This window comes from Schistocerca nitens, chromosome 2, assembly GCF_023898315.1.
Source record: "Schistocerca nitens isolate TAMUIC-IGC-003100 chromosome 2, iqSchNite1.1, whole genome shotgun sequence".
Lineage (NCBI taxonomy): Eukaryota > Metazoa > Arthropoda > Insecta > Orthoptera > Acrididae > Schistocerca > Schistocerca nitens.
This window is the reverse complement of record NC_064615.1, coordinates 84511406-84537931: the sequence shown is the minus strand read 5'-3', so window position 1 is coordinate 84537931 and position 26526 is coordinate 84511406. Positions and strand designations below refer to the sequence as shown.

The following is a 26526-nucleotide window of genomic DNA, read 5'->3' as shown; positions in this document are numbered from 1 at the left end:
TTTTGCCCAATTCTGGCAAAGATTCATTGATGAAGTGCTCGAGGGATTACCTTTCTGTTATGCATATCTGGATGATATTTTGGTATTCTCAGAGGATATGCAGTCTCATGATAGACATATTCAGGAGGTATAACAGAGGCTCGATACATATTGAGTAGTGTTGAATGAATGCAAATGCATCATGGGCGAGAGTTGAGTAACTTTTCTTGGCTATATAGTCTCAGCCAACGGAATACAGTCATTACCAGAGAAGATCAACATGTTGTGCAACCTACCCAAAGCTACAGACTACAAATGACTTAGGTGTTATCTCGGTATGGTAAATTTTTACCAGCATCATTTACCAGTTACCGCCGAAACACAGGCACCTTTTACGAATGCACTGGCTGGCAAGAATACCACAGGAAAGCAAAAGCTACAATGGATACCAATGACCAAAGCTTTTGGCGACTTACAAGAAAGCTTAGAGGAGGCAGTGTTACTGGCACACCCCATACCTGCAGCGCCATTGAGTATTGTAGTAGATGCCAGCCAGGTCACAATTGCAACAACAGGTCGATGGATACTGGCAACCTCTTAGTTTCTTCTAAAAGAAGCTACAACTTTGACAGACAAAATGGAGTGCATATGACAGAGAGTTGTCAGCAATATATGAAAGCATCAAACATTTCTGCCTGTATATTGAAGCCAGGCCAGCAACAATTTTCACTGATCATAAACCTATAGTGTCAGTTTTCAGCAACATCAGTGATAAGTGCTCACCAAGACAGTTCCGGCACATAGTTTATCAGTCAATTCACTATGGATATAATGCAAATCAGAGGTATGGAGAATCTGGTTGCATATTGCTTTTCTTGTGTTTATGGTGTGACCAGCACAATAAACTACAAAGAACTCGCCACATCACAGAAAGCAGATCTGGATCTACAGAAGTTATTGATGGACCACACAACAGGGTTACACTTATTGCCAACACTCATGCCAGGAAGAAGGCTTCAGTTATGCCATATATCACAGCAGAAGCCACAACCATAACGTTTTGTCTGGCCATCAATTAAAAAGAACACCGCGGAATGGACTCACACATGCCTACAATGTCAGCGCTACAAAGTAGGACGACATGTTCATGCGGAAATTGGGAATTTCACAGGATCACCTGCAAGATTTGCCCACGTCCCTCTGGTCTTAGTGGATCCACTCACAGTTTTGAATGGCTATTAATACTTGTTAACAGCGGTAGACAGATGCACGAGATGGGTGTAGGCCATTCCGATCACTGACCTAGTGACAGAACTGGTTGCAAAGGGATTTGTCTCTCAGTGGCTAGCTCGCTTTGGGTGCCCCCTTCATATCACAACAGATCAAGGCTGCCAGTTCGGGTCTAGTCTGTTCAATGAACTAGGTAATTTATATGGGTTCCAGCACCACCATACAACAAGCTGCCATCCAGTAAGCAATGGTATTATGGAGAGGTGGCACAGGACATTGAAGGCAGCTTTCATGTGTCATCAGAGAAGCTGGACAGAAGCATTACCATTGGTTCTCCTTGTATTATGGACCACATATAAAACATACATCGGTGCCTCAGTGGCAGAATTGGTGTATGGGGAACCACTGAGAATCCCAGCAGATTACCTAACCACTGTGGCATCGCCAATGCCAATGAACCTCTCGTCACTGATACGTGAAATACGTGAGCATGTGGAAACAATGAGAAGCCCTCCAGTATCTAGACATTGTCAGTTTTCATGCATAAGCCATTGGCAGATTGTACACATGTCATACTCCACACAGATTCACTCAGAGTGCCACTACAACCTCCATATACTGGACCTTATCAAATAGTATGATGCAACATCCATACTATGGACATCTCACAGAACAACAAAACTGTTAGAGTGTCCATAGAGAGGGTAAAACCAGCATGGGTCTTACCAGAACTGGAGTATGATAACACTCGTCAGGATGAGAAGGACCCAAGTTTGGAACTCACTATGCATGATTTGGTAGAAGAACCCATGGCAAGAGTACATGGAACCACAATGCAACAGCCCACACCGGTTCCCTCATCCTGGCAGCAACAAGTCATCCATACGAGAGCAGGGAGACAAGTTAAGTTTAAGTACCCATTGGTCCCTGGTGCTCCGCACTTTAAGGGGGGGGGGGGGGGCTGTGTGGGAATGTGGGACTAGGGAATAGCCAGTGATGCATGCTTTGTTTACTCCATGCAAGTGCACAAGTGCAGCGGACATTAGATATAAGTTTTTATTCTTTGACTGTTAGTTCAGTTAGTTTTTCTTTTCCAAGTTGGAAAAATAAAGTATTTTGTGCCAAGCTGTATGTGGGTTTAATTTGTTGCCTACAATATCAGTCAAAAATTGAGAGGTTAGATGGTTGAGTAGAATCTGTTGAGTCTAAAATGAAAGAAATTAAACTTAAATTTAACACTGAAGTCAAAAAATATCAAAGATGAGATCACAGAAGATAGGAAAAAAAACTGACTTCAAAAATGTGCAGGAGGAAGAAAGAACTGTTGACAAAAATGTAAATAGTCGAATTCTGACACTGGAAACTAATGTTGAAACCAAACTAGCACTTGTTGGAAGCAGTTTTGTTGAACAGGTGGGTTGTGCGGTAGCGTTCTTGCTTCCCACGCCCGGGTTCCCGGGTTCAATTCCCGGCGGGGTCAGGGATTTTCTCTGCCTCGTGATGACTGGGTGTTGTGTGTTGTCCTTAGGTTAGTTAGGTTTACGTAGTTCTAAGTTCTAGGGGACTGATGACCATAGATGTTAAGTCCCATAGTACTCAGAGCCATTTGCACCATTTTTTTTTTTTTGAACAGGTGGAGAAAGTAGACAGCAAATTTATTATTAAATAACAATAAAACCAACATCCTAGAAAGTACTGTTTCTGTTCTGTGCAAAAAAGTTGATGAATTGTCCAATGATGTAGTTAATAGAAATCTTGTTAACAATGTTCGTTCCATGTTTTGCAACATTCCAGTGAAAAACTTTTCAGGTGAATGTAGTTTACATCCTGTAGATTTTCTGCAGCATTGCAGAGAGAATTTTTTGTCTAATATGACTGATATTATGAAAAATCAAGTTTGTTAAGAAGTTTCTAGAAGGTGATGCATTAAGTTGGGCTAATTGGTATACTAATGATGACACATCCTAAGCAGATTTTTAGGAAGATTTTGGTCAGAGACTGAACAAGCTAGAGTGAATACTACAATGGGCACTACAGGGTAGGACATATTAGCATGAAACAGTTTTGCAAAAATAAACTTAAAAAAATTAGCTCATTTAAGCAAACCTTTTGATGAAGTCACCCACACTGGTGCTTAAAAAGCTGAGGAACAGTGGGACCCAGTCTATGGGCCAGATGACACAGTAAACCAGTTTTTGAAATATGTAGGTAAATTAGATAGAGTTTTGGAAAAAAAAGGTGATACAACCGCACTAGGCACACACATTTTGAAAGAGGTAGTAATAAAAATTGACATGGTAATAACCACAACAGGAAGGAACATAGTAACCACAATAGTAGCAATTATCATCAGACAGATCATTTATTTTTACTTGTGCTGTGTTACTTTTCTACAGATTGTAAATAAGCCACGATTTGTATTTTATTATATTTTTTTCATGTGAAGCAATTAGCTTTTTTTTTTCAGTGTTATTTGACAAAGTTTAGAGAAATATTTTAACTAACTAATCATTTGAAAGCTGAAGCTTTGTGTACAAATTTCAGTCAGTGCATTTATTCAGTTTTTAATATAACTTTCTTTGTGGTATGTAATGAATTAGTACTTGTGTCATTTCCATGTGCTGTAGATAATTTACTTGTGTTTTCTATGATAGATATTTTTTCTGATGTTTAATATTATTTTTGTATATGTATTGAGCTTTCATGTTGCCCTGTTGAATCAGTGTACTTTAAGTACATGTGGAAGAAGAATTTAAATATGAGAGTGAAAGATACTTAATGAACAGCACTTCAAAGCAAATTTCAGCATTGTTGACATTTTTGGCATAACTTATGGCTATTTTTTTACATAAGAACTAAATAATTCAGTTTTTCAGGAAAAAATGTAAGAATGGGCTAGTTATATAATCCTGTAACGTATTTAGGAAAGCATTTTTTCTTATGAAGAGGTGCATAAAGCTGACAGCTCCTGACTAGCTCCTTCCCCAGTGGTCTCCACATGTGTGTGGTAGGTGAGGGTGAGTTGTGGAGGAGGGGGGTGGGGGACTTTTACAGTGGTAGCAACTGCAGAGGAGATAAAACTCTCTGGTGCAGTCAGGCCTGTGAGTGGAATGTCTTGAGAGGAGAGTAATGTACTTTGAGCTTTACGCCTGTATGGATATGCATCAGGTGATACCACTGTAAATAATAAAGTGTTTTTTATCCACAACCATGCAATTATTAATCGTTGACTTTATCCTTTCCCAGAGTAAAACTCACATTGGTGGATTTCTGGCCTGAGAAGATGAAATGGAAATGAAGGAAGTCGAGAGGCTGGCCAGCATAAGTTCAAATTAAGATCTGCGTTGTGACATATCTGGTCACAACTCACCCTGTAGTTCTTCAGTAGAAGTGACCACGACGAAAAATTAGCTGAAAATATGGGTGGGTACAGTGCTCTCTACACTGGTGTCCAAAATTAAAGTAACAAACAGTGGTTTTGTAAGGTTGCTTTTATTTTACCACAAAACAGTGTAAACAAGTAAAGTAAAAACAATGCAAAGAATTCAGAACATAAAAACTGCAACATGCATAATCACAGACAAAAATGTTCTTCATTTTTTTCCAACTTAATGGATTTGCACACACATTCCAACAGCTGGTTAATGTGCTCACTGTGGGGTGTGACCCCCTCTGGCTGCAATACAGGTCTGACAACACTGGGGCATGCTGTGAATGATGTCGTCAGTCTCATGTTGAGGCAATAACACCCATTCTTCCTGCAGAGCTGCTCGCAGTCTTGGAGAATGGTTGGTGGATGCTGACATGATGCAAGCCATCTCCCTAGTGCATCCCAGACATAAATGGGATTCAAATCAGGAGAGTGAGCAGGTCACACCAAGCATGCAATATCTTCCATTCCTGAGAAACATCAAACAGCTGTGCTCTATAAAATCGAGCAAGGATGTAGAGGCATTTTCTTACCAAATCTGCTCTGTGGCTTGCCACACTTACACACTGGGGTCGGACTCCGTCCATAAAGAGGTGTTAATTGAGCAGGTGGAAGCCTGCTGAATTGATGTATTTATATGTGGAATCAACCCTTATGTTGGAGGAGAGGTAAAAATAGCATCACCTGCCTCGTTGCATGATGCCACACAACTTGCAATGTTGCGAGAGGAGGTAGCCCATTTTATTGCCAGTTCAGTGTGTCCGAACGAACAACCACGTCCGTTTTTTAAATATAAGCAGACATGCCAATGCTGCCGAAAGACAGGCCATGCTGACGCACAGTGCTGCACACCTTATTGTTCTCAGTGTGGAACCGTAGGGCATATGAGTAAAAACTACCTGCAGAAGCTGGGAAACGAGGACCCCTCGTACAACCAGCACAGGGAGCAATTCACCAACAATCCACGCCAACCCCAAAGAGAGTCAGGAAATGGTCGAGGGGCAAGTCATGCCTTCAGACCATGTCCCCTGTAAAATTTATGCATCCAGTCCACCATGGTGTCATAAATGAGGCTGTGAGAATCCTTGTCAACGGTAAAATTCGAGGAAAGAAGGTAAGAGTACTTATGGACGTGGGAGCACAAACTAGCATCTTATTCATAGGACATGGAGACAGACAAGTGTTAAAACCATCCTGTCACCACATTAACTGTCTGAGCAACGAGATAATCATATCCGCTGGGTATCGCCAAGTTAAGTTGAAAATCAGAACCAGCCACTACCCTTTCGAAATTTATGTAATTCAAAAATGAAGGCAAGATTTCGATGTCATCCTTGGGAGTGATTTCCTCCACCATTATCAGAGTGTACTAGATTACAGAACGCAAACTGTCCATCTTGGTGAGGAAACCCACCGTTTCGGCAGCTCCCACAACGTTCCATCGCAAGGTACTTGTGAAACACAGCCGCTTCTACAGGTTCCTTCCACCCAGATGTGAGCATTACATACAACTACCTCTGTTAGAATCAGCGGTGGCATGGGACGCATTTTCTGGCTTGGGGTCAACTCGTCTGAACTGCCAAGAACAGTCATATTAGTGGATCCTCCCCATCAAAACTATGTCCTTGACAGATTACAGGCCCATATTAAATGTGGTTTAACAACAGCAGAAGTGCAAGGAAAAAAATTTTATGTTCTCATCTGCTTGGACAATTTTGGAACGAAGGAAGGAGAGACTCCTAGTGGCACCATTATAGCTAGCAGCCACGAGATTGAAGAAAACCACCCTGTACGAGAGAAGCCAAAATCTAACCAAAAACACCAGCTTCCAGAACATAACATATGTCATATTGCTCCCGTGCTCAAAGACAAATTTAAGGATAAGTCAGCTCATCTGCCTGCAGCTGACCAAAACAAATTGTACTCCATCTTGGAATGGAAGAACACTCCTGGTTATTCGAGGAAAGGTGTTACTTCCCAGCTACTAACCTTGTTTGCCATGAAATTACTACCAGAGAGGCAAGGCCCATTGTGCAGAAACCGTATAGAATACCGTATCACCTCCAGCCTGTTGTGGAGGAAACTATCCAACAGCAGCTAGAGGCAGGGATAATACAACCCTCCGCCAGTCCCTTGTCATCCCCAGTTGTTGTGGTCCCCAAGAAATCAATCAATGGAGAGAAGACCTACTGTCTTTGCGTCAAAATGAGAGCAGTAAATAAGGTAACCACCCCTGATACTTACCCTCTCCCCCGTATCGACGAAACACTGGACAGGTTAGGAAATTGCAAATACTTCACTACCCTTGATATGAAGAGTGGGTACCACCAAATACTGATTGCACCACTGGACAGGCCAAAAACAGTGTTTGTAGTTCACTCCGGTCTACATGAATTTCTAAGAACGTCATTCGGGCCGCGCAACGCTCCAGCCACTTTCCAACGATTTGCTGACTTACTGTTAAGAGGGCTGAAACCTACAATGTGCCTAGTTTATCTAGATGATATCAGTGTTTTTTCCAGGACCATAGATGAGCACGTTACCAGGTTAAGAAATGTTTTGTCTAGCCTAAGAAGTGCTAATCTAAGTTTAGAAATAGAAAAATGTGCCTTTGCTGAGAGCCAAGTACAGTATCTAGAGCACGTTATTACTGCTGATGGAGTAACGCCAGACCCCCGTCTAATTGAAGCAGTTAGAATATTCCCTTCTCCTAAGTATGTAAAAGAATTGCAAAGCTTTTTGGGACTCAGCAATTATTATAGGCATTTAGTAAAGGACTACACCACAATAGCTAGACCCCTTACCAATCTATTGAAGAAAGATGTACCCTATCAATAGACTCCCAAGTGTGAAGCTGCTGTGCAGCATATCAGAGATGCTCTGACTAGTTCCCCCTTACTGATCTGTCCCGATTTTGAAAAACCGTTCATTCTCTCATGTGATGCATCTGACTTTGCAGTAGGAGCTATTCTGAGTCAAAGTATTGACGGTGAGGAAAGACCAATTGGTTATGCATCCCGTCAGCTGAACAATTAATTACAGCATGTGAATCTTCAGGTTTTGGCAGCATAAAGACTGTTCCATTAAGTTTTGGGTGTGCAGCTGCAAGAAATCTCCTTCTTCTTCTAATATTTCGGCTGTGTAACGTTCAGCCATCTTCAGAGTGAGCCGCAAGACTGCCGCTCCAGTGCTCGCTTCGTCCCTTTATACTGTTGTACTGCGTGACTGCGCATGTGGCCACAGATGCAAATGCACCAGAGACGTTGGTCTGCGGCAGAGACGCGCATAATGCACGAGTTGTTTCTATGACGCCGCAGTTGATCTGTGTTGGCATATCGATATATCATTGTGAGCTGCACTGTGACAACATCTTTGCGAGTTTATTACAGCAAGTGCCGGATTCCATGATTTATCAAGATTGAAACCACTTGAAGAAGGAGATTTCTTGCGGCTGCAAACCCGAAACTTAATTGAACAGTTTTTGCGCCGCCAAAACCTGAAGATTCACATCAAGAGGAGATGGTTTTATATGTTCGACGATTGGATAAGCTTTGACACTTGAGAGCGAGATTACTGAGCTCTTTAAGTTTTTTTACTAAGGTGCCGAGACCAGGGCATAATTCCGAAGTTTGCCAGATTAGTAGATAGTGGCTTCAATTGATTGTTAAACGGCGATCTTGTCGAACAAGTTTACCAATTTTTTCAATGTTTGCATCAGTTTTTGCTGACAATGGTCTGCCAGTGCGAGTGTCATCACTGGTGTCTTCGCGGCCATCTTTAAATCGTTTAAACCACTCAAACACTTGTGTTCGCGATAAACAATCATCGCCGTACACTTGTTGTAACATTACAAACGTTTCACTTGCAGATTTTCCTAGTTTGAAACAAAATTTGATGTTAAGACGCTGTTCTTTCTGTACACTCAACATTTTCCGACGCACAGACAAAACGTCAACTACTTAAAACAGACGCCACGGGCAGACTGAGTGCAGGAGGCAGATGAAACTCGAGCAGTAGGCGGAGTGAGAGTCACGTGACAGGCCACGTCACTTTCAGCCTTATTGCATTCGTTTTATTGTTTCACCAGTACTAGTCCGGTTTTTTTCTAGCCACACCTCGTATAATCTATTTGATACCTTTTCGTATCTCCAGGGTTCTTCCATGTATACAACCTTCTATCATGATTCTTAAACCAAGTGTTAGCTATGATTAAGTTGTGCTCTGTGCAAAATTCTAACAGGCGGCTTCCTCTTTCATTTCTTAGCCGCAATCCATATTCACCTACTACATTTCCTTCTCTCCCTTTTACTACACTCGAATTCCAGTCACCCATGACTATTAAATTTTCGTCTCCCTTCACTATCTGAATAATTTCTTTTATTTGATCATACATTTCTTCAATTTCTTCGTCATCTGCAGAGCTAGTTGGCATATAAACTTGTACTACTGTAGTAGGTGTGGGCTTCGTTTCTATCTTGGCCACAATAATGCGTTCACTAAGATGTTTGTAGTAGCTTACCCGCAGTCCTATTTTCCTATTCATTATTAAACCTACACCTGCATTACCCCTATTTGACTTTGTGTTTATAACCCTGTGGTCACCTGACCAGAAGTCTTGTTCCTCCTGCCACCGAACTTCACTAATTCCCACTATATCTAACTTTAACCTATCCATTTCCCTTTTCGAATTTTCTAACCTACCTGCCCGATTAAGGGATCTGACATTCCACGCTCCGATCGGTAGAACGCCAGTTTTCTTTCTCCTGATAACAACATCCTCTTGAGTAGTCCCCGCCCGGAGATCCGAATGGGGGACTATTTTACCTCCAGAATATTTTACCCAAGAGGACGCCATCATCATTTAATCATACAGTAAAGCTGCATACCCTCAGGAAAAATTACGGCCGTAGTTTCCCCTTGCTTTCAGCCATTCGCAGTACCAGCACAGCAAGGCCGTTTTGGTTATTGTTACAAGGCCAGATCAGTCAATCATCCAGACTGTTGCCCTTGCAACTACTGAAAAGGCTGCTGCCCCTCTTCAGGAACCACACGTTTGTCTGGCCTCTCAACAGATACCCCTCCATTGTGGTTGTACCTACGGTACGGCTATCTGTATCGCTGAGGCACGCAAGCCTCCCCACCGACGGCAAGGTCCATGGTTCATGGGAAAGAAGAGATAGGTAGGTGACCAATTTATGAAAATGAAAACTGAAAGAATAAACTGATTAGTTGGGCACTCTGCAGGTGCTAACCACATTGTGTAAGGCACACGGCCCTGGGGGAGGGTGGTACAAAGTAATGGTCGAGGTTGGAATGAATAGATGAGCAACTAGTGCAATGCACGGGCAAGGAAGACATAGGACGATTACGTCTTGTGGGGGTTAACTGCTACAAAATTCCCAAAATCCCTGAAGTAACAGGGGGAGCTACAAAGAAAAGGAGCACGAACTACTGCGACATTGTACCATACAACTTTTATTCATTAGGGTGGAAATCTCTTGCTAACCATATTTCTAACAAGATAACGTGTTACTGCACTTGGGAGATGACGTCACGTCTTGGGTGCTAATCATCAACAATCTAGTGCTTATTTCAGCGGGTGCTTCAATCTTGTTACATTATGCGTGTGTTTGTTTGGAAAAAGAAACAGGTGTCTCTCACTCCCTAAATGCACGGTGGGGCACGTACCCAAATTTTAGCAGTGTTGATTTCCGTGCTCGCTCGTGACATCTTCACTTCGTCAATAAATTTCTTCATAAGAAGTAGGGTGAACAGCAATGAAACCTGTATTCATCTGGATGAACTCTTAAATGTGCAATACACACATGGGGTGCTAACTACTATTCTCCATTTACTCGGGTGAAACTTAATTACTTCTATCCAACCATAAAATCTATCTCGCTTATCGCTCTACAGTGAGAGGGTAGCGCACTTCTTCTCAACTTCAGGGTCACATTCAACTCTTCTCAATTGGGTATTTTATATAACTCAGGTGCTTCACTCTCTTCTAAACATACCAGTCTGGCTCTGGGCATGAACATGGTGCATAATAGGATTCCGGAATCACTAACTCATAAAGTCATATATCACAACTGAAGGGGAATCTTATATAATGGGAGTGTTGCTGTTGTGCAACATATCTAAAATCCAGTTCTGTGGTGGGCCTTTACATACTGGACTCATACATATAAAATATAAATGCATATTATACAACACCAATGAAATAAATTATAAAAATACATGCGTGAAATAACATATATGATATAGCAAGGGCGTTGCTGCACAGAAAAATGATTATGAAATGCTTAAACATAACATAAAATCATAAGGGGAGAAAAATACAAGTTATTGGTACCAATTATGAATTAGCTATCAACTGCCATCCCCCATGAACCATAGACCTTGCCGTTGGTGGGGAGGCTTGCATGCCTCAGCGATACAGATAGCTGTACCATAGGTGCCACCACAACGGAGAGGTATCTGTTGAGAGCAGTGTGCGATTTGGAGGGGGGGATGGGGGGGATTTCCCCCCCTCTGCATCAGACCATCCCCTCCTCTGGTTTTAGTTTGTGCATCCCAAACTGGGATGTTTATTTCCCATGCACTGGAGTAAAACTTTACATATAATTTAAATTTGTGGAGCCGAACACTGAAAGTTTTTAAAAAGTCTTACTATTAATACTAGTAATATGTTTCAGTTTTCTATCATCAGAATAAGTACAACTATCCACAAATGTGCCTCTACTTTTTGAATTCCCCTCGTATATCTGTACCCGTATGTAGATGTTTTGTAAATAAGCTTTACCTATAATGTACCGTACTTTTAAAGATATAACAAGGGATGGCTTTTCTGATAGTGCATACGCGTCAATAGTGAGTTTCGGCATTAACATCTATTTATAAATAGTTGTTTAACCATGCGTAACACCACGGTCCAAGCTAGTAACATATATAATTCTATTAACCCCCTAAGACATCATCCCCATTGATAAAAGCACAAATCGCATCCTGGTTGAGAGGCCAGACAAACATGTGGTTCCTGAAGAGGGGCAGCAGCCTTTTCAGTAGTTGCAGGGGCAAGAGTCTGGATGACTGACTGACCTGGCCTTGTAACAATAACCAAAACTGCCTTGCTGTGCTGGTACTGCGAACGGCTGAAAGCAAGGGGAAATTACAGCTGTAATTTTTCCCAAGGACATGCTGCTTTACTGTATGGTTTAATGATGATGATGTCCTCTTTGGTAAAATATTCCGGAGGTAAAATAGTCTCCCATTTGGATCTCCAGGCGGGGACTACTCAGAAGGACGTCGTTATAAGGAGAAAGAAAACTGGCGTTCTATGGATCGGAACGTGGAATGTCAGATCCCTTAATCAGGCAGGTAGGTTAAAAAATTTAAAAAGGGAAATGGATAGGTTAAAGTTAGATATAGTGGGAATTAGCAAAGTTCAGTGGCAGGAGGAACAAGACTTTTGGTCAGGTGAATACAGGGTTATAAATACAAAATCAAATAGGGGTAATGCAGGAGTAGATTTAATAATGAATAAAAAAATAGGAGAGCGGGAAAGCTATTACAAGCAGCATAGTCAATGAATTATTGTGGCCAAGATAGACACAAAGCCCACGCCTACTACAGTAGTACAAGTTTATATGCCAACTAGCTCTGCAGATGACAAAGAAATTGATGAAATGTATGATGAGATAAAAGAAATTATTCAAATAGTGAAGGAAGACGGAAGTTTAATAGTCATGGGTGACTGGAATTTGATAGTAGGAAAAGGAAGAGAAGGAAACGTACTAGGTGAATATGGACTGGGGGGGTAAGAAACGAAAGAAGAAGCCGCCTGGTAGAATTTAGCACAAAGCATAACTTAATCATAGCTAACACTTGGTTCAAGAATCATAAAAGAAGGTTGTATACATGGAAGAACCCTGGAGATACTGACAGATTTCAGATAGATTATATAATAGTAAGACAGAGATTTAGGAACCAGGTTTCAAATTGTAAGACATTTCCAGGGGCAGATGTGGACTCTATGAAGCAGGCAAAAAGGAATACAAACGTCTCAAAAATAAGATCGACAGAAAGTGCCAAATGGCTAAGCAGGCGTGGCTAGAGGACAAATGTAAGGATTTAGAGGCTTATCTCACTAGGGGTAAGACAGATACTGCCTACAGGAAAATTAAAGAGACCTTTGAAGAAAAGAGAACCACTTGTATGAATATTAAGAGATCAGATGGAAACCCAGTTCTAAGCAAAGAAGGGAAAGCAGAAAGGTGGAAGGAGTATATAGAGGATCCATACAAGGGTGATGTACTTGAGGGCAATATTATGGAAATGGAAGTGGATGTAGATGAAGATGAAATGGGAGATATGATACTGCGTGAAGAGCTTGACAGAGCACTGAAAGGCCTAAGTCAAAACAAGGCTCTGGTAGTAGACAACATTCCATTAGAACTACTGACAGCCTTGGGAGAGCCAGTCCTGACAAAACTCTACCATCTGGTGAGCAAAATGTATGAGACAGGCGAAATACCCTCAGACTTCAAGAAGAATATAATAATTCCAATCCCAAAGAAAGCAGGTGTTGACAGATGTGAAAATTACTGAACTATCAGTTTTAGAGAAAGCTTTTGACAATGTTGACTGGAATACTCTCTTTCAAATTTTGAAGGTGGCAGGGGTAAAATAAGGGAGCGAATGGCTATTTACAATTTGAACAGAAACCAGATGGTAGTTATAAGAGTCGAGGAACATGAAAGGGAAGCAGTGGTTGAGAAGGGAGTGAGACAGGGTTGTAGCCTCTCCCTGATGTTATTCAATCTGTATATTGAGCAAGCAATAAAGGAAATAAAAGAAAAATTTGGAGTAGGTATTAAAATCCATGGAGAAGAAATAAAAAATTTAAGGTTCACCAATGACATTGTAATTCTGCCAGAAACAGCAAAGGACTTGGAAGAGCAGCTGAATGGAATGGACAGTGTCTTGAAAGGAGGATATAAGATGAACATCAACAAAATCAAAATGAGGATAATGAAATGTAGTCGAGTTAACTTGGGTGATGCTGAGGGAATTGGATTAGGGAAAGAGACACTTAAAGTAGTAAAGTAGTTTTGCTATTTGGGGAGCAAAATAACTGATGATGGTTGAAGTAGAGAGGATATGCAATGTAGACTGGCAATGGCAAGGAAAGTGTTTCTGAAGAAGAGAAATTTGTTAACATTGAGTATAGATTTAAGTCTCAGGAAGTCGTTTCTGAAAGTATTTGTATGGAGTGTAGATAGCCATGTATGGAAGTGAAGCATGAACGATAAATAGTTTGGACAAGAAGAAAATAGAAGCTTTTGAAATGTGGTGCTACAGAATAATGCTGAAGATTAGATGGGTAGATCACGTAAATAATGAGGAGGTACTGAATAGAATTGGGGAGAAGAGGAGTTTGTGGCACAACTTGACTAGAAGAAGGGATCGGTTGGTAGGACATGTTCTGAGGCGTCAAGGGATCATCAATTTAGTATTTGAGGGCAGCGTGGAGGGTAAAAATCGTAGAGGGAGACCAAGATATGAATACACTAAGCAGGTTCAGAAGGATGTAGGCTGCAGCATGTACTGGGAGATGAAGCAGCTTGCACAGGGTAGAGTAGCATGGAGAGCTGCATCAAACCAAGGTCAGGACTAAAGACCACAACAACAACAACAACAACAACAACAACATCAACTGGCAATGCATAGTGGGTTGGACATCACTCAACACTTCTAATCATACAAGATGCACATCATACTGAGTGGTAAAACAATTTATCAAACTCGGTACTTGGCGAGGCTGGTAGTGTTATGAAAATGGCGAGAGGCAGAAATGGTCAGAGGCAGGTTTCAAGTTAGTGCTGAGATTGCAGAGCAGCAATGTGGTGTGTGGAGTGCTGAGATAGCAGAACAGCTGTGTAGCATGTGTAACACTGAGATTGCTGGGCAGAGGTGCATGTCCTCAGTGAGCGATGCCTTGGGGCATTGGAACGGACCATTTACAAAATGTAGTCCACGTAAATTAGTAATATTAGAGTGGATTTAGTGATTGTTGCAAAGAGTATTCCAACTCCTTTCGCAAATGAATCAATAAATATGAGTTGAATGGGCCCTGATGGGCACATAATAGTGAAGCCATTTACGAATTTGGTAAAGGAGCAGGTAGTCGGTTATCAAGGTGTGTCATACTAGACAGGAGGTGCCAGGTAACTGAAATGACTCCATCCCATGCAAAATGGCCGCCGTATGTGCAACTCCCGGTTGACAGATTAGATTAGATTAGATTAATACTAGTTCCATGGATCATGAATACGATATTTCGTAATGATGTGGAATGAGTCAAATTTTCCAATACATGACATAATTAAGTTATTTTAACAACATACTTAAGTTAATATAACAACTTTTTTATTTTTTTGTGTGTTTTTTTTTAAATATTTTTTGTTTCTTTTTTCTTTTTTTTCTTAATTTATATCTAAAAATTCCTCTATGGAGTAGAAGGAGTTGTCATTCAGAAATTCTTTTAATTTCTTCTTAAATACTTGTTGGTTATCTGTCAGACTATTGATAATATTTGGTAAGTGACCAAAGACTTTAGTGCCAGTATAATTCACCCATTTCTGTGCCATAGTTCGATTTAATCTTGAATAGTGAAGATCATCCTTTCTCCTAGTATTGTAGTTACGCACACTGCTATTACTTTTGAATTGGGTTTGGTTGTTAATAACAAATTTCATAAGAGATTATATATACTGAGAAGCTATGGTGAATATCCCTAGATCCTTAAATAAATGTCTGCAGGATGATCTTGGGTGGACTCCAGCTATTATTCTGATTACACACTTTTGTGCAATTAATACTTTATTCCTCAGTGATGAATTACCCCAAAATACGATGCCATATACAAGCAATGAGTGAAAATAGGTGTAGTAAGCTAATTTACTAAGATGTTTATCACCAAAATTTGCAATGACCCTTATTGCATAAGTAGCTGAACTCAAACGTTTCAGCAGATCATCAATGTGTTTCTTCCAATTTAATCTCTCATCAATGGACACACCTAAAAATTTGGAATATTCTACCTTAGCTATATGCTTCTGATTAAGCTCTATATTTATTAATGGAGTCATACCATTCACTGTATGGAACTGTATGTACTGTGTCTTATCGTTTACAAGGAACCACTTAGTAATTTTCTGAAAGACAGTATTGACAATTTCATCAGTTAATTCTTGTTTGTCAGGTGTGATTACTATACTTGTATTATCAGCAAAGAGAAGTAACTTTGCCTCTTCATGAATATAGAATGGCAAGTCATTAATATATATTAAGAACAACAAAGGACCCAAGACCGACCCTTGTGGAACCCCATTCTTGATAGTTCCCCAGTTTGAGGAATGTGCTGATCTTTGCATGTTATGAGAACTACATATTTCAACTTTCTACACTCTTCCAGTTAGGTATGAATTAAACCATTTGTGCACTATCCCACTCATGCCACAATACTTGAGCTTGTCTAGCAGAATTTCATGATTTACACAATCAAAAGCCTTTGAGAGATCACAAAAAATCCCAATGGGTGGTGTTCGGTTATTCAGATCATTCAAAATTTGATTGGTGAAAGCATATATGGCATTTTCTGTTGAAAAACCTTTCTGGAAACCAAACTGACATTTTGTTAGTACTTCATTTTTACAGATATGTGAAGCTACTCTTGAATACATTACTTTCTCAAAAATTTTGGATAAAGCTGTTAGAAGGGAGATTGGACGGTAATTGTTGACATCAGATCTATCCCCCTTTTTATGCAAAGGTATAACAATAGCATATTTCAGTCTATCAGGGAAAATGCCCTGTTCCAGAGAGCTATTACACAGGTGGCTGAGAATCTTACTTATCTGTTGAGAACAAGCTTTTAGTATTTTGCTGGAAATGCCATCAATTCCATGTGAGTTTTTGCTTTTAAGCAAGTTTATTATTTTCCTAATTTCAGAGGGAGAAGTGGGTGAGATTTCAATTGTGTCAAATTGTACAGGTATGGCCTCTTCCATTAACAGCCTAGCATCTTCTAATGAACACCTGGATCCTGGTATATCCACATTTAGAAAATGATTATTAAAAATATTTTCAACTTCTGACTTTTTGTTCGTAAAGTTTTCATTCAATTTGATGGTAATACTGTCTTCCTGTGCTCTTGGTTGACCTGTTTCTCTTTTAATAATATTCCAAATTGTTTTAATTTTATTATCAGAGTTGCTGATTTCAGACATGATACACATACTCCTGGATATTTTAATAACTTTTCTTAATATAACACAGTAGTTTTTATAATGTTTGATAGTTTGTGGGTCACTACTCTTTCTTGCTGTCAGATACATTTCCCTTTTCCGGTTACAAGATATTTTTATACCCTTAGTAAGCCATGGTTTGTTACAAGGTTTCTTACGAGTATATTTAACTATTTTCTTGGGGAAGCAGTTTTCAAATGCACTTACAAAAATGTCATGAAATAAATTATATTTTAAATTGGCATCAGGTTCACGGTACACCTCATCCCAGTCTAACTGCTGTAGGCTTTCCCTGAAATTTGCAATTGTTAAATCATTGACTGAACGTACTACTTTGGAGGACTGTTTAGTATTGCTGAATGGACAGGTGGAGAGCACGTGTTTACAACTTCACAGTATCAGTGTTCAAATGGTAATATTACTTAATGCAATCACTTCTTTATACGATATTCTTATTTAGAATTAACTGTATTGGTACTGAATATGGAGCTGCTGTCTGACCACTAGGCGGGTCATAACATATAAATAACATAAATAAAAACAACATAAGTAAAATACTGGTTAGTACTAGGAATTAATTAGGCTAGGCCACCATTGAACAACAGGCTGGGCCGATAAAGCTCTGATAATCTCTTTCAGAGAGGTAGGCTAGGGTGACATCTTAGTTATCATAGCATGGGAGCATAAAATACACATTGTATGGGTAGTAGGTTCATCTGCAAAGGAAAAAAATAAGGTGGTTACTTGAGTCTTGTTACATTTTACTTTGGTTGATAAAACTGGGAATCTCTTAAGTACAAAACAGTACCTTAATGCTTAGTCCCTGGATCTAAGGGCTTATGGGTGTTTAGATCTCAGAGCTTATCTAGGGCAATCTGGGGGTGATGGAACTTTCCGTTTTCTCCACTTCACAGGGGGAACAGAACCTGCTGAAGGTCCGACGCTTGTCTCAGAAGGTGCGGGGGAGAGGCATAGTTGCTGAATAGGGTTTTAGCCTATCAAAATGGATGATCACTATGTAGTCAGGCAGTCATAATTCTGCATTAGCAGGAGAGGTGAGCCGAATAATTGAATATGGTCCATCATACAGGGGGGTAAGTTTCTTCACTCTTCCTTTCTTTACACTAGGTTTTTTTTTTTTTTTTTTTTTTTTTTTTTTTTTTTTTTTTTTTTTTACCAAATCACCAGATTTATAGAGGGTGGGGGAGGATGGCATTTTTATTGCTTCTTTTGCCTTGCGGTTGTTCCCTTGTACCTTGCTCCAAATGGCCTTAAGGCAGCGGACTAGCTCCTTAACAGCTGTGTAATCAATTCCCGGAAGTAATTTATTGATCTCAAAGGGGGACTCCATAGGGCAGCCAAACACTATCTCATAAGGGATATGTTCAGTGGCTTCATGGAAACAGCTGTTGTACACACTTGCCACGTATGGAATGTATCTTTTCTAGTCACCGTGAGTTGGGTTGATGTAATAGGAAAGCATTCGTTTCACAGTGCGATGCACACGTTCAATGCAGCCATTTGCCTGTGAGTGCAAAGGGGTGGTTCTCCATTTTTTAATTCTCAGCAAATTGCAAACTTGGACAAATAAGGTGAAAATAAAATTGGTTCCTTGATTGGTTGTAATGGCTTCAGGGCTTCCGAAACGAAGGACAAGATGATCTACAAAAGCTCGTGTTACGATTTCAGCTGAGATGTCAGCGATTGGTACCAAAATAAGGTATTGGGAAAAGTGATCAATAATAGATAGAATATATTTACTTCCTTGTGTACTTATGGGAAGTGGCCCAACTACATCCAAAGCTAAAAACTGAAAAGGTTTTGATGCCTCGGGAAGAGGTTGTAATGGAATTTTCATTCGTGGAGGTGGTGCACATGGTAGGTTGTTTTTTATATACTTGGCAATATCTCGCCAGCTGTTGTCCCACCGATACTTCATGGAAATGCAGGAATTTGTGGCTCTTCATCCGCTAAGGCAAGCTCAGATGTTGTTGTGTCACTGGGCAATAATTCATGATAGCAAGTTTTAGGTATTACTATACGCTTACCCAGGGGGGGTCTTGTGGTATAGAATTCCATCCACTGTAACAAAATCCAGATGGGAGTGAGACTGGTAGCATTTTGAATCATTTTTCTGGTAGTCTTTTAATTCGTCAATTAGCACATCATCTATTTGAGCTACTCTCACTTTTCTACTAAGGTATCAGCATTCTGGTGCAATCTTCCAGCTCTGTGTTGCACTTGGTAGTCTTAATCACTCAGTTTCAGGGTCACTGACGTACTGCATGATCTGTTACTATCATCAATGTTCTCCCATAAAGATAGCACCAAAAGTAGTTAACTCCAAACAATAATGCAATAATTCTTTCTCTGTACTGCTGTAATTAATTGTTCCATTAAGTTTTGGGTGTGCAGCTGGGGAATACCATGCTTAAGTTGTGAAATGGGAGCAAGAGTGTTCCTTGCTGCCCCCACACTGTAGTAGTCCATTAGGAAATAGTAGTGAGTAGAAAGGAATAATAAACAAGTAAAATACACTCAAAAGAAAAGGCATAGCCCTCCTTTAGATGTAAGCAATGAAGTATGCTTGTGAAGTGATTCAAAAGTGTCAACCCTCTTCCTCCCCTTGGGATCTGTGCCTTTCCCCTTCCAGAACCCCCTTCTTATACACTCTGACAGAAGTTGCAGTGCATCACAGCACACCACTGCCCACCGCGACCAGCGTCCTCCTCTGCTGCCAGCGCCAACAGCTTACCGCCGCTCCTTACGCCGCCACTCACTGTGTCTCACACCACCCCCGCACCATCCACTGTTGACCAAACTCTGTCACGCAAGTCTTCATTACCCAACACAAACATTGTCACACTTACTTAAACAAATGCAAATTTTAAAAAAGAAATCAAAGTGTATTGTCAAAATTATGTAAGGCCGTCCTTCGCAGGAGCCCCATAGTAACTGTCAATTTACCCCCCCTCCCCCCCCCCACCCCAGACCCCCCCCCCCCCCTGCTTCACTCCTGCGGAGGGGAGAAGGGTGTACAGTGGGGACTATTGCTGAATGGATTTAATAGTATAAAATTTGATTTTTATTTTTCACTTGATGTTCACCAGTGCCTTTTGCCTGGCGGCTAGTTGCAGCAGATCAGTCACATTGCAAGAAACCGTACAGAACTACTTTGAAACTCATGTGTTGAGCCATTAGCAGCTACACTCATGTGTTGCTGATGAGGTAACACTACTGAAATGCACATCTATGATTTGGCCGACCAATAGGGAGGTTTTGAGGCAGTCATGTGAGGGTGGAACTGTGGCCAGCCACTGGGAGTGGACAAGCTGTCTGCTCTCTTCTGCTGGCAGCTTCCAATCCGACCAGACACTCTCCTCTCGTGCTCTCTTGGGCGGCAGCCCATCCAGTCTCGGTGGCTTCTCTAGGCCTGCCTTTCCTTTTTACGTCATTAAACATTCATGCAGTTAAAAATATGTTTGATTTTTCACCTCAACGGATGCCTATGGCTTTCCCCTCCTGGCCAATCATGACGCATTAACAATAACTTCAGTTCCAGTTCACATTACACTATCACTTTACACCACCTCACCTTTCATATTACACAGCACTTAGCTTCATCAGTGGTTCCATGCCTTTGTTGCAAGGTCCAAGTGGTAGTGGATGTGGGACTAATTGCCGTCATGTCCTTGGAGGTGTTTCCCCTCTGCCACAATACATGAAAAACAAACAAAATACCCTACTTTAGTGCAATAGTGCTTACTCCAATCACAAGAAAAAATGATTTCATTCATGTAATAAACAATGATTATTGCATAATATGAAACAAACTTATATACAATATATATTTCTCACAATGTTAAAATAATTATTCCTCGTCTGAATATAGTAAGAAAATGACATCTGTTGCACGGGAAGAGAAAAGAGAAATAGAATTTGGTTTGCATTACTTTACTCTTGATCTTAAATCTGTCTTAAACTAATTATAATTGAAAGCTAGAGCTCTCAGTTTCATTTGCAAAATTGCCAAACAGTACATCTTCAAATTACCTGTTTTCAACAGTGTCAAATTTGTGAAACATTTCTGTTTATCCATTCCAGCAATTAATATTTCAATTATGAATTCCATCCCTTCAACACTTAATATGCAGACAAAGACACAGTACAAACTCATCATTCATTACCTTACCAAAAGGAATAAAATTCTGATCAGAATAACATTGCCCAATTAGTAATTAAATTAAATTAAGGGAATGGAAGCTGTTCCAAATTACTTCACACAAACCTGAGTACTACTTTCATCTTCAACGAGAAATTTAGATCCTCATAAAATTCCCAATTCACATTACATTCCAATTAATGTTACCAGTTAATTAAAAAATATTTTATTCAGCTCATCATCACTACCTTAAGCCAGTCATTACCCAGAACACAAATTGAACTAACCACAGCATGTAAAACCCAAATTTGCAGCAATATATAACCAGTACTTCACTAAAATATTGCTCTTTCAGTTAACCTTCCAGTCACAGTGTCATGAATTTCACACATAAATACTACCAAATGTTCCCCAGCTCAAATAAATTTTCACTATAACCAAACCACTCATACCTGTATATAGTTAGCACTACATTTCTCAATCATGTTTGGTAGTTCCATCATTTACTTTCAATTCTTACCTTGTTATCTAGAGGAACGCATTCTCAAAATTTAATACTACCGCAAAGACAGGCTCCCTAATCATTAATAGCTTAGCACATTTCTCATTATTTTGTCACTGCATCATCATGCTTTATTACTCCATAAACTAAGAAATAAACACCTACTGTGCTTCCCAAATGCAAATAAATGAATGAATAAATAAATAAATGAGTCAACAGAATAACACTCCACAGTTAACACATCCTAACAACATATGGAAACTTTACTCTCATTACATAACAGAAAAAACACCAATTGCAAAAATCATTACTTCACTGTATTCTATAAAATTACTTGAAATTCTGGCCATAAGGGCACTACACACATAAACTTTCATTCCACACACTACTGTAGGTAACTTTATCTGAACTGTATTTCATTGTATTAAAAGCTAGAAAGGCTATACCATGAAATTTTCACACAGGTGGACAGTTATCTCCAAAACTAATTGCACTGAACCAAATTTTTTTATGTTACCAGTAATAATACCAAATCATGTGTTTAAGATGTTTTCTATATGTTGCTTCTGCTGCTGCACCAATTTCTAATGATTCCACACATGAGCTGATTACTTTAGATCTTAAATATGACTTTCAAATACTTGCACATATCCTTAGTTTAGTTTAGATTCAGTTTTCATTCCACAGACCCAAAAATGAGACAGTTATCATAGGTATGGAACATATCACAAAGTACAACATAAAACATTTGAATATAATACTCACTATCCTGATCATTTGTCAGGAGATTCTCAAAACAGGTGAACACATAACAGTAAACCGGAACTGCTAATATTTACAGAATGAATACACTGTCAGAATGAAACATAGTTATGCACTTTTAATAAATTTATCATACACAAAATATGTAATCTTGATTGTTGTGACCAGGTGCTGTGAAAACTGAAATCTAACAGACGTTTTTACTTAAGCTGGTCTAACAGTCCCTGAGAAGATATTCATCTATAGAGTAGAGGGAGTTGCCTATGAAAAAAAGTCTTTCAAGCTCTGTTTAAACTGTGCTTTATCAAAAACCAAGTTTTTAATGGTTGCTGGCAATTAATTGAAAATGTATGTTCCTGAATATTGTATGCCTCTTTGGGCCTAGTCTGCAGCTTACGGTCTGGTGGTTAGCGTAGCTGCCTCTGGATCACAGGGTCCCAGGTTCAATTCCCAGATGGGCTGGGGATTTTCTATGCCCAGGGACTGGGTGTTTATGTTGTCTTCATCATTTCACCATCATCATTTGTAACAGTGACTATATTGGCTTGTGAAAAGAAAATTGGACTGTGTAAAAATTGGGACGTTGTATGGGCACTGATGACCAAGCAGTTGAGCGTCCCAGAAACCAAACATCATAATCATCATCTTTGGGTCAAGGTAAGTGATTTTTGGTCCTCGTGTAGATTGTTTTGTGCCTTGTATTGATACTATGTATTTAGCTCTTGGTTGGAAATAGAGATAAACTTTTCATTTTTCATTCATCTTATCTTTTGGCTGATAGAAATTTACTAATGATGAAGCAACATAATTCTCATGATCACTCTTAAAACCAAAATAAATACAACATCCCATCAGCTTTACCAAATACCATAGGTATCTTATATATTGTCCTTGTTTCCATCCTCTTATAGCTCCATTATTTATAATCACTAATCCAACATAAATTAATGGCATTGGAAAAACTTTGCTGAAATGTATTACTGTACAAAGGATCACACAAAAGTCAAAGAAAATTATTGATCCACTTAAAAGCCACAGGCAGGAGAGTAGAAGAGGTTGAGTATCTCAGGAAACAGGAAGGATGAGACAGCTGACAAGGGGAAGCATTATTGTCACATCATGAATTCAATGCAGAACACTGAACCCCTTACTTTCTAAGTCTCAATCTTGGTTTAAACACACTCCATCATTTTTGCAGTAATTGTTACCCAGACTCTGAAATATTTCAAAGTTCTCTCCTACTAATTCAACAGTCAACAGCACTACCTGTTTAATGCTTCCTGAGACATGTATCACTACTATATCCCTTGTGTTTTCAGTACTCTCAAAAATGCTTGAAAAATGCCATTTGAATCACTACCACTGTCCAATAAATACTTAACAGGTATACTTTGTACATTTGTTATTATTACAGGGTGTCACACCTCCTTTATACTTACCATGTTATCTTCTTCATACAACAAATCCTCATTAATCCTCTCCCTAGACAAACTATCATCCTGTTGGTCAAAATAATTTTCAGTTACAGTTAAATGGTGTATAGCATGATCCTCCTCCTCCTCACTGCCACTTTCATTAAGCCCTAACTCTTCATTAACACTCTGCTCATTTATTTTCTCTTTACTTAACACATTCCCATCATCATCAAAAATAAATTAAAATACCTCTTCCTCATCACTTCTAGATTCATCACTACTGTCACACTATCAGAATCAGAACTAGTACAAAGACTCCCCTCCTACATCAAAGATACAAACCATTCCTAGATCGTCTGAAACCTGTGCCCGACAAAGTTTAGACACGTTGATGACATCTTTACCATATGGACTCATGGTGAAGCTGACCAGCTAAAATTCCTGGAATCTCTGAATACCTTCCCCCAATTAAATTTCACATGGTCCTATTCCAAATCCCATGCCACTTTCCTTGATGCTGATCTCATTCTCACCGAAGACCAGCTACTCACTTCCCTCCACATTAAGGGGACGTTGTACCATACGTGAAATTCGTTGAAATTTGACATTTTCTGTTTTCTACTCCATAATGTACTTTGGACTTTCCTGAACATTTTGTTATATAATACATTAAAATCAGACAATTGTGAGACCTTGAAACAATATTTTGAATGTTGAAATATGACTGTCAAATTTCGCGGTTACATATATACTGCCACAGTTGAGCAGTCATATCTTGGGAACTACACAGTCTAGAAGGCTGGGAATTGCGAAATTGCTTTGTTTTGTGTCTACTGCTACATCTCAGAAGTTGGCATTATGAATAACCGAATCAGTCCTTTGTTTCTGATACTAGTTTTTGTTGAAAGTAGTGTGATTATTGGCTATTTTTGTAGTAAGCTAACATGTATTGCATTTATACATAAATAAAATGACTAAGCATAAAAGTAACTTCAAGAAATGCAAGTAATAGATATGTGAGACCTGCATTTTCTTCTGAAGTACTTGGAAATATGTGTGCTAGCAGTGAAGAAAACCACGATAATGTTTTTGAAATGACCACATCCCATAGTGCATCAAAAAGGAAAGTAACTTTAGAATGGGTGACAGTGGTAAAAGTAATGATATTATGGACAACGTCATTATTGATCTGCAAATCCTTGCACAAGTTCTTTCTGAAACATCTCTTGTTGTCTTTGTGGTGGTGAAGTTAAACTTTATGAAACTAATGTGAGACTGCTCTATGGCCTTAGATGCATTGGTAAAAGTGCAAGGGCTGATAATGTTCTCAGCACTGTGTTGAATTTGCCAAACCCACCTTCTAGGTATATGAACTATGTAAAGGCAACTGGGGACTCTGTAAATGTTGTGGCTGAAGATTCAATGGTTGCTGCTACATCAGAAGCTGTTGAACAAAATGAGGGTGACATAGACATCAGCATTCTTGTGGATGGATGCTGGCAAAATTGTGGGTTTAGTCCTAAAAATGGTTTTACATCTGCAGTAAGTATTGACACTGGAAAAGTTTTGGATTTTGAAGTTCTCAGTAAGTACTGCCAAGGTTGTACAGTGAACCAGAAAACAGATTACTTCATAAGCAGCAGTGTATAAAAAAATATGATTGCACAACTGGAGGAATGGAAGTTAAAGGAGCAGTTAACATTTTCCAGCATTCGCAGAAGGAGAAAGGTGTTAGATATGTGAGAGTAAGGCTTTCATAGCAGTACAAAACAGTAAGCCATATGATATTCCTACACAAAAACTTGAGTGTGTAGGGCACGGCAAAAAGAGGACGGGAACATGTCTGTGTAAGCTAAAAACCAATCTGGGTAACACAAAACTGTCTGATGGTGAGACAATAAAATGTGCTGGAAGACTAATGGTCCAAGTAATTAATGAATTACTGGAATATTATGGGAAGGCCATTAGAGATAACTGTGACAATTTAGAGAAGATGAAAAGAGCTGTGTGGAGCACTTTCTTTCATAGAATATCAACCGATGAAAAGCCATGTCATGCTTTGTGTCCACCTCCACTAATCACTTGGTGTAAATATAGACAAGCTGAATTTTCTGGCGCCCTGCATGAATTTACACATAAACATTCTCTTCCTTTGGCAGTAATGGAGGCAATCAAACCTATTTACAGAGATATGACAAATCCTGAGCTACTAAAGAAGTATTTACATGGGAAAACCCAGAATGTGAATGAGTCCTTCAATAATGTTGTGTGGTGCCATGTGCCTAAAAATGTATTTGTTGGCCTTATGACTCTAAAGTTAGCAGTGTCTGATGCTGTAATAACTTTTAATGGTGGGAACTATGAAAGACTTAAGGTTCTGGAGAAGTGATGGGTAAGATTTGCACAGAACACAGCTAAAGGACTGTGGGAACTGGATGAGCTTCGTGTATGTGAAGCAGAGTTAGCTGCTCAGAAAATGACAAAAGAAGCAAGAAAGAAAAGGAGGAGGCAAGCACTGGGCTGTTGTGACACTGAATAAGACACAGACTATGGGCCAGGGCAATTCTAGTGCGTAAATGATGCAGAAATGTAAGTCTGTATAAGAATTTGTAATAAAAAAAGTTTTAAACCTCAATATCTCTGAACTACACTTTTTGCAATAAATGACCCATTTTCTATAAAAGTGCTGATGGTAGAGACATGAAATTTTCACAGCATGCCAAGTGTGAGATTCA

The 26526-nt window shown here is 39.5% G+C and overlaps 1 long non-coding RNA gene across 1 annotated transcript in view; it reads left to right on the top strand.

Moving 5' to 3' along the window:
* Positions 1-26526, top strand: part of LOC126234279 (uncharacterized) — a 43886-nt gene that overhangs the window by 4524 nt on the left and 12836 nt on the right. The window contains exon 2 of the long non-coding RNA XR_007544704.1: positions 4456-4632. This is a non-coding gene — a long non-coding RNA (uncharacterized LOC126234279). The remainder of the gene's footprint in view (positions 1-4455; positions 4633-26526) is intronic.